Source organism: Eretmochelys imbricata, chromosome 1 (genome assembly GCF_965152235.1).
Source record: "Eretmochelys imbricata isolate rEreImb1 chromosome 1, rEreImb1.hap1, whole genome shotgun sequence".
Classification (NCBI taxonomy): domain Eukaryota; kingdom Metazoa; phylum Chordata; order Testudines; family Cheloniidae; genus Eretmochelys; species Eretmochelys imbricata.
The window spans coordinates 125396264-125405501 of record NC_135572.1 but is presented as its reverse complement, the minus strand read 5'-3'; positions in this window follow the sequence as shown (position 1 = coordinate 125405501).

Here is a 9238-nt window from a genome sequence, read left to right as displayed (position 1 = left end):
CCCATCATTTTATATGTATAGTTGGGATTATGCTTTCCAATGTGCATTACTTTGCATTTATCAACATTAAATTTCATCTGCCATTTTGTTGCCCAGTTGCCCAGTTTTGAGAGATCCTTTTGTAGCTCTTCGCAGTCTGCCTGGGTCTTAACTATCTTTAGTAATTTTGTATCATCTGCAAATTTTGCCACCTCACTGTTCACCCCTTTTTCCATATCATTTATGAATATGTTGAATAGGACTGGTACCAGAACAGACCCCTGGGGGACACCACTATTTACCTCTCTCCATTCTGAAAACTGACCATTTATACCTACCCTTTGTTTCCTATCTTTTAATCAGTTATCAGTCCATGAGAGCACCTTCCCTCTTATCCCACGGCAGCTTACTTTGAGTAAGAGCCTTTGGTGAGGGACCTTGTCAAAGGCTTTCTGAAAATCTAATTACACTATATCTACTGGATCCCCCTGGTCAACGTTTGTTGACCCCCTCAAAGAATTCTAGTAGATTAGGGAGGCATGATTTCCTTTTACTAAAACCATGTTGACTCTTCCTCAACAAATTATGTTCATCTATATGTCTGACAATATTGTTCTTTATTATAAGTTTCAACCAGTTTGCCTGGTACTGAAGTCAGGTTTACAGGCCTGTAATTGCCGGGCTCACCTTTGGAACCCTTTTTAAAAATTGGCGTCACATTAGCTATCCTCCAGTCATCTGGTATAGAAGCAGATTTAAATGATAGGTTACAGACTACAGTTGGTAGTTCTGCAATTTCACATTTGAGTTCTTTCAGAACTCTTAGGGAGGTGGTGGGATCTCCTTCCTTAGAAGTTTTTAAGGTCAGGCTTGACAAAGCCCTGGCTGGGATGATTTAGTTGGGGATTGGTCCTGCTTTGAGCAGGGGGTTGGACTAGATGACCTCCTGAGGTCCCTTCCAACCCTGATATTTTATGATTCTATGAATACCATCTGGTCCTAGTGACTTACTGCTGTTTAATTTATCAATTTGTTCCAAAACCTCCTCTAATGATACCTCAATCTGGGACAGTTCCACAGATCTGTCACCTAAAAAGAATGGCTTAGGTTTGGGAATCTTCCTCACATCCTCAGACATGAAGACGGATGCAAAGAATTAATTTAGTTTCTCTGCAATGGCCTTATCATCCTTTAGTGCTCCTTTAGCACCTCGATCATCCAGTGCCCTCACTGGTTGTTTAGCAGGCTTCCTGCTTCTGATGTACTTTAAAAAAAAAATTGCTATTACTTTTTGAGTCTTTGACTAACTGTTCCTCAAATTCTTTTTTGGCCTTCCTAATTGTATTTTTACACTTCATTTGCCAGTGTTTATGTTCCTTTCTATTTTCCTCATTAGGATTTAACTTCCACTTTTTAAGGATGCCTTTTTGCTTCTCACTGCTTCGTTACTTTGTTGTTTAGCCACAGTGGCTCTTTTTTGGTTCTCTTACTATGTTTTTTTAATTTGGGGTATACATTTAAGTTGAGCCTCTATTACGGTGTCTTTAAAAAGTTTCCATGCAGCTTGCAGAGATTTCACTTTTGGCACTGTAACCTTTAATTTCTGTTTAACTAACCTCCTCATTTTTGTGTAGTTCCCCTTTCTGAAATTAAATGCAACAGTGTTGGGCAGCTGTAGTGTTTTTTCTGCCACAGGGATATTAAATTTAATTATATTATGGTCACTATTACCAAGCGGTCCAGCTATATTCACCTCTTGGACCATAGCCTGTTCTCCACTTAGGACTAAATCAAGATTTGCCTCTCCTCTGGTGGGTTCCAGGACCAGCTGCTGGTCATTTAAGGTGTCAAGAAACTTTATCTCTGCACCCCATCCTGGGGTGATATGTACCCAGGAAGTATGGGGATAATTGAAATCCCCCATTATTATTATTGATTTTTTTTATTTTAATAGCCTCTCTAATCTCCCTGAGCATTTCACAGTCACTATCACCATCTTGGTCAGGTGGTCAGTACTATATCCTTACTGGTATATTCTTATTATTAGAGCATGGAATTGCTGTCCATAGAGATTCTATGGTACAGTTTGATTCATTTATGATTTTTACTTCATTTGATTCTCCTGTATCCCATTGATTATCCCCATTCCACCAAGTTTCTGTGATGCCTATTATATCAATATCCTCATTTAATACGAGGCACTCTAGTTCATCCATTTTATTATTTAGACTTCTAGCACTGGTATATAAGCACTTTAAAAACTTGTCTCCTTTTAGCTGTCTACCATTACATGATGTAATTGAATGGGACTCTTTTTTATTTGACCTTTTCTGATCAAACCCTGCCTGTATTTTATCATTTTGCATCCTCTTGTCCTCACTAGGACATAGAGATTCTCCATTAATAGATCCTCTCCTCAGGGATGTCCGAACCATGTGCTCCTCTGCACCTGTCGGCTTTCCCCCAGCCCTTAGTTTAAAAACTGCTCTATGACCTTTTTAATGTTAAGTGCAGCAATCTGGTTCCATTTTGGTTTAGGTGGAGCCCATCCTTCCTGTATAGGCTCCCCCTTTCCCAAAAGTTTCCCCAGTTCCTAATAAATCTAAACCCCTCCTCCTTACACCATCGTCTCATCGACGCATTGAGACTCTGCCGTTCTGCCTGTGTAACTGGCCCTGCGCGTGGAACTGGAAGCATCTCAGAGAATGCTACCATGGAGGTCCTGGACTTCAATCTCTCACCTAGCAGCCTAAATTTGGCCTCCAGGACCTCTCTCCTATCTTTCCCTATGTCATTGGTACCTACATGTACCACGACCACTGGCTCCTCCCCAGCACTACACATAAGTCTATCTAGATGTCTTGAGAGATCCGCAACCTTCGCACCAAGAAGGCAAGTCACCATGCGGTTCTCCCAGTCATTGCAAACCCAGCTATCTATGTTTCTAATGATCGAATCACCCATTACTAATACCTGTCTCTTTCTAATACCTGGAGTTCCCTACCCCGGAGAGGTATCCTTAGTGCGAGAGGATACCACAACATCATCTGGAAGGAGGGTCCCGACTATGGGATTGTTTCCCTCTGCTCCAGTTAGATGCTCTCCTTCCCTGGAACTTTCATCCTCCTCAACAGTATAGAGGCTGTCAGACAGGGGGTGGGACCATTCTACTGTGTCCCGGAAAGTCTCATCTATGTATCTCTCTGTCTCCCTCAGCTCCTTCAGTTCAGCCACTCTGGTCTGCAAAGCCCGTACATGGTCTCTGAGTGCCAGGAGCTCCTTGGACAGAATGCACACATATGCCACCTGCCCATTGGGTGCAATAAACTGGGTTGCCCCCACTTTGTTGCTGGACTTCTGCTTGCATTTTCTTTTTACTCCTGAAGCTGGTTCCTTTGTTGTTGTTTTGTTTATATCAAGGGGGTGTTTTTGGCTTATACATTGAAAGAATGTCGAGTTCTAGCCCCTGCTCATACTCCCCCTGTAAACTCCTTCACAAAACTCCCCGTTAGCCGCTTCTGTTCACTAATAAGAGAGGGGTAGGGATCGTTGAATCGTGGAAGTCAATGAATGGCTACTCAGGTGGTGTCAGAGAAAAGGCTTTGGATTCTTCGACCATGGGATGGTGTTCCATGAAGGAGGAGTGCTAGGCAGAGACGGGCTCCACTTAACGAAGAGAGGGAAGAGCATCTTCGCGAGCAGGCTGGCTAACCTAGTGAGGAGGGCTTTAAACTAGGTTCACCGGGGGAAGGAGACCAAAGCCCTGAGGTAAGTGGGGAAGTGGGATACCAGGAGGAAGCACGAGCAGGAGCGTTTGAGAGGGGAGGGCTCCTGCCTCATAGTGAGAACAAGGGGCGATCAGCGGGTTATCTCAAGTGCCTATATACAAATGCACAAAGCCTGGGAAACAAGCAGGGAGAACTGGAGGTCCTGGCAAAGTCAGGGAATTATGATGTGATTGGAATAATGGAGACTTGGTGGGATAACTCACATGACTGGAGTACTGTCATGGATGGGTATAAACTGTTCAGGAAGGAGAGGGAGGGCAGAAAAGGTGGGGGAGTTGCACTATATGTAAGGGAGCAGTATGACTGCTCAGAGCTCAAGTATGAAACTGCAGAAAAACCTGAGAGTCTCTGGATTAAGTTTAGAAGCGTGAGCAACAAGGGTGATGTCGTGGTGGGAGTCTGCTATAGACCACCAGACCGGGGGGATGAGGTGGACGAGGCTTTCTTTCGGCAAGTCGCAGAAGCTACTAGATCGCACGCCCTGGTTCTCATGGGAGACTTCAATCACCCTGATATCTGCTGGGAGAGCAATACAGCGGTGCACAGACAATCCAGGAAGTTTTTGGAAACTGTAGGGGACAATTTCCTGGTGCAAGTGCTGAAGGAACCAACTAGGGGTGGAGCTCTTCTTGACCTGCTGCTCACAAACCGGGAAGAATTAGTAGGGGAAGCGAAAGTGGATGGGAACCTGGGAGGTAGTGACCATGAGATGGTCAAGTTCAGGATCCTGACACAAGGAAGGAAGGAAAGCAGCAGAATACGGACCCTGGACTTCAGAAAAGCAGACTTTGACTCCCTCAGGGAACTGATGGGCAAGATCCCCTGGGAGAATAACATGACGGGGAAAGGAGTCCAGGAGAGCTGGCTGTACTTTAAAGAATCCTGATTGAGATTACAGGGACAAACCATCCCGATGTGCAGAAAGAACAGTAAATATGGCAGCCGACCAGCTTGGCTTAACAGTGAAATCCTTGCTGATCTTAAACACAAAAAAGAGGCTTACAAGAAGTGGAAGAGTGGACAAATGACCAGGGATGAGTATGCTCAGGCATGTAGGAATGGAATCAAGAAGGCTAAATCACACCTGGAGTTGCAGCTAACGAGGGATGTTAAGAGTAACAAGAAGGGTTTCTTCAAGTATGTAGGCAATAAGAAGAAAGCCAAGGAAAGTGTGGGCCCCTTACTAAATGGGGGAGGCAACCTAGTGACAGAGGATGTGGAAAAAGCTAACGTACTCAATTCTTTTTTTGCCTCTGTCTTCACGAACAAGGTCAGCTCCCAGACTACTGCACTGGGCACCACAGCATGGGGAGGAGGTGGCCAGCCCTCTGTGAAGGAAGAAGTGGTTTGGGACTATTTAGAAAAACTGGACGTGCACAAGTCCATGGGGCCGGATGCGTTGCATCCGAGAGTGCTAAAGGAATTGGCGGATGTGATTGCAGAGCCATTGGCCATTATCTCTGAAAACTCATGTCGATCGTGTGAAGTCCCAGAAGATTGGAAAAAGGCTAATGTAGTGCCCATCTTTAAAAAAGGGAAGAAGGAGGATCCTGGGAACTACAGGCCGGTCAGCCTCACCTCAGTCCCCAGAAAAATCATGGAGCATGTCCTCAAGGAATTAATTCTGAAGCACTTAGATGAGAGGAAAGTGATCATGAACAGTCAGCATGGATTCACCAAGGGAAAGTCATGCCTGACTAATCTAATTGCCTTCTATGATGAGATAACTGGTTCTGTGGATGAAGGGAAAGCAGTGGACGTGTTATTCCTCGACTTTAGCAAAGCTTTTGACATGGTCTCTCACAGTATTCTTGTCAGCAAGTTAAAGAAGTATGGGCTGGATGGATGCACTACAAGGTGGGTAGAAAGTTGGCTTGATTGTCGGGCTCAATGGGTAGTGATCAATGGCTCCATGTCTAGTTAGCAGCCGGTATCTAGCAGAGTGCCCCAAGGGTCGGTCCTGGGGCTGGTTTTGTTCAATATCTTCATTAATGATCTGGAGGATGGCATGGATTGCACCCTCAGCAAGTTGGCGGATGACACTAAAGTGGGAGGACAGGTAGATACGCTGGAGGGCAGGGATAGGATACAGAGCGACCTAGACAAATTGGAGGATTGGGCCAAAAGAAATCCTGAGGTTCAGAGGTTCAAAGATGAGGTTCAACAAGGACAAGTGCAGAGTTCTGCACTTAGGACGGAAGAATCCAATGCACCGCTACAGACTAGGGACCGAATGGCTAGTCAGCAGTTCTGCAGAGAAGGACCTAGGGGTGACAGTGGACGAGAAGCTGGATATGAGTCAACAGTGTGCCCTTGTTGCCAAGAAGGCTAACGGCATTTTGGGCTGTATAAGTAGGGGCATTGCCAGCAGATCGAGGGACGTGATCGTTCCCCTCTATTCGACATTAGTGAGGCCTCATCTGGAGTACTGTGTCCAGTTTTGGGCCCCACACTGCAAGAAGGATGTGGAGAAATTGGAAAGAGTCCAGCGAAGGGCAACAAAAATGATTAGGGGACTGGAACACATGACTTATGAGGAGAGGCTGAGGGAACTGGGGATGTTTAGTCTTCAGAAGAGAAGAATGAAGGGGGATTTGATCGCTGCTTTTAACTACCTGAAAGGTAGATCCAAAGAAGATGGATCTAGACTCAGTGATAGCAGATGACAGGACAAGGAGTAATGGTCTCAAGTTGCAGTGGGGGAGGTTTAGGTTGGATATTAGGAAAAAAATTTTCACTAGGAGGGTGGTGAAACACTGGAATGCATTACCTAGGGAGGTGGTGGAATCCCCTTCCTTAGAAGTTTTTAAGGTCAGGCTTTACAACGCCCTGGCTGGGATGATTTAGTTGGGATTGGTCCTGCTCTGGGCGGGAGTTGGACTAGATGGCCTCCAGTGGTCCCTTCCAACTCTGTTATTCTATGATTCTATGATTACAATTCAGTGCAGTTATCAGACATAGAAAGTCATGTCTTCTTATCTTGGAGGGGGCATAGGAATAAACACAGGCATGGACATGGGTCACTGCAGAGAAGTAGTGGAGGTGGGAAGAGATCATAGATCTATCCCAAGTATAGCAATAGCTTTAGGTAAGGTGGCATGTAGTTCCACTAAATCTGCCAACCTTTCCTTCCCACTTCTTTGGAAATCCTTAATGCAGGTGATCACAGGAGCGGCTCACTTGTACAGGGCAAAGGGTTTAGGGTAGTTTGCTGAGTTTCATACCTTTTCAGCCCAGTCGTGAAAGCTATCACATGATGCACCCAGTAGCAACCTGGATGGAATCCGGTGGGAACACGCTGGCTCTTTGGAGAGAGCACTTTGGTACTGGTCTGTGTGCAGAGGTATGGGGATGTTAATGGGCAGTAACTACAGTCTGCAAATAATTGATTTAACAAAAAGTCAGTTTAGTTTAATGAGAATGGAGTCCTCTTGGGTTATTATGACCCAGCATCCAGCACATGAAATGCACTCGATTCAGCTACTTCTGGGATAGGAGGCCTTGCAAACCCCAAGAAATGTAGCAATAATGAATTTAAAAGAGGAAACAAAAAATACAAGGAAAAGAAAAGCAAGGTAAGGAAATAACTGAGAGACAGAGAAAGAAAGGGACAGGGAAAACCAATGGGAAAAAATTATGTGAAGGTAGCAGCTGTGCTGGGGCACAGCGCAAGGAGACCCTGAATTGGGGTTGGGATGTGAACAGAGTTTGCAAGATTGAGGCCTAGCATGGAGAGGCATTACTAACCCATCAAAAAAGGGTCTCTCGCAGTGAAGGTTTGGGAACCATTGTCTTCGTTAAAATTCAGTAAATGTCTGTTTATATTCACTAATGGTATTGCACAAAAATTGGATTTAACCAACGGGTCTATTCAAAAACCATCCTAGATCAAACCATCCACAATCCTGACCCTGAAACTTCAGGGAAAGATGAAACCAGCTCCGTAATGTATTTAGTTGGTTGAGCAATGCTCAGTCTGGTGGAAAGGGGACATAAATCCTTTCCTTCCTAACCCTGCAGGAGACCAGCTGCTTCAGCTGCTCAGCTTTTTACTGTATACTTCGCTCTGGGGTACTGAAAGTTCTTTTACCTCATTAATTATTTTTAAAACCAGGTATTCATTTAAAGAAAATTTTATCACATTCCTAGACAGTTTTAAACCTTTAACAAGTAATTTTAAGGGGGAGCCTTCAAGCCATTGCTATTACAAAATGCTGTGCACTGTACTGTCTATGTCTAAGAGCAACAGTGAAATTATATCCCACAAAGTCAGTAAGGTTCAGCCCATGCAATACAGGAAGCTCAGCTGCTCCGTATGGGCCTGATCCTGCTGCTTTAAAGTAGAAAAACTCTGATTTACCTCACTGGGAGTTTTGTCGATGCACAGACTGCAATTCATGCCCTACATACTTTACTGTATAGGAGAAAAAACACTCACAGCAATAGATATCGATAATTAGCCCGTTTTTCCTATTCACAAAGGCGAATAGTGCTCTGGAAAACTGCAGTGCTGGACTATGGGAGTTTAGAATCTTTTTGTGACAGGACCAGTGCTTAATTTATACCAGGGCTTACCAGGGCTGAGTCCTGGCACCTCTAGGCTTGGCAGTTCATAGCCACAGCACCTCTGGGCTTGCCGCATCAGTTATGAAAGTAAAAAAATTGCTTGAGCCCCAGCACCTCTTTCACTACAAAGAAAGCACTGGACAGGACCACTTTTTTTGTGAAATCTGTGCTAGTTTTAGCTCTCCCCACTCCCGCAATTTGTGTCATCCTACAAGTGCTTCCTCTGAGCTGTTGTAGTGAGTTTTAAATGCAAAGTAGCTGTTCAAAGACAGGTTTAGCACAGCTACTGCTTACTGACTTTGCCAGAGAGGCTTCCTTTCACCAGGTAGAGCTGCTGACGATAGACCACAAATGTCCCACCTCTTGTCTCCGATAAGTTAAAGTACAAGACAAATACATAAGACTCAGTTCTGCAAACTTTACATTGATCAGCTGATACTCGTGTAGCTCGTCCCATTGAGACTGTTTCCATGAGCTGGTGCTACTCGATGCTAGCAAAGATTGCAGAATCAGCCCACAGTGAGTCCAGTCAATGGAGAAGTGACCCCACTAATACTCCAAGCCTGCTCTAATGTCTGGCCAGCAGCTGACCTATCCAGCAATACCAGTCCTGGAAATGCTGACTCAGAGGTGGTATCTCTGCAGATGACAGTTCAGGACAAGCAAATCAGCATTGCTAGTGCTGAAAATTCATTGTTGGAACTGAGAACATAAGACATTTTATAAACAAGAAATGTTCTTCCTAACCCACTATGTCTGGCCCCTTGGTTTTTATCTCAAAATTCCCTGATTTTTCTCCATAGCCTACAATTCTCCCCTTCTCTAGACACAAATCTAGATGGCTCTGGAACTCATTTGACCTATTTGCTTCATTAGCCTTTCCTAGTAACTTACTCCATATGTTT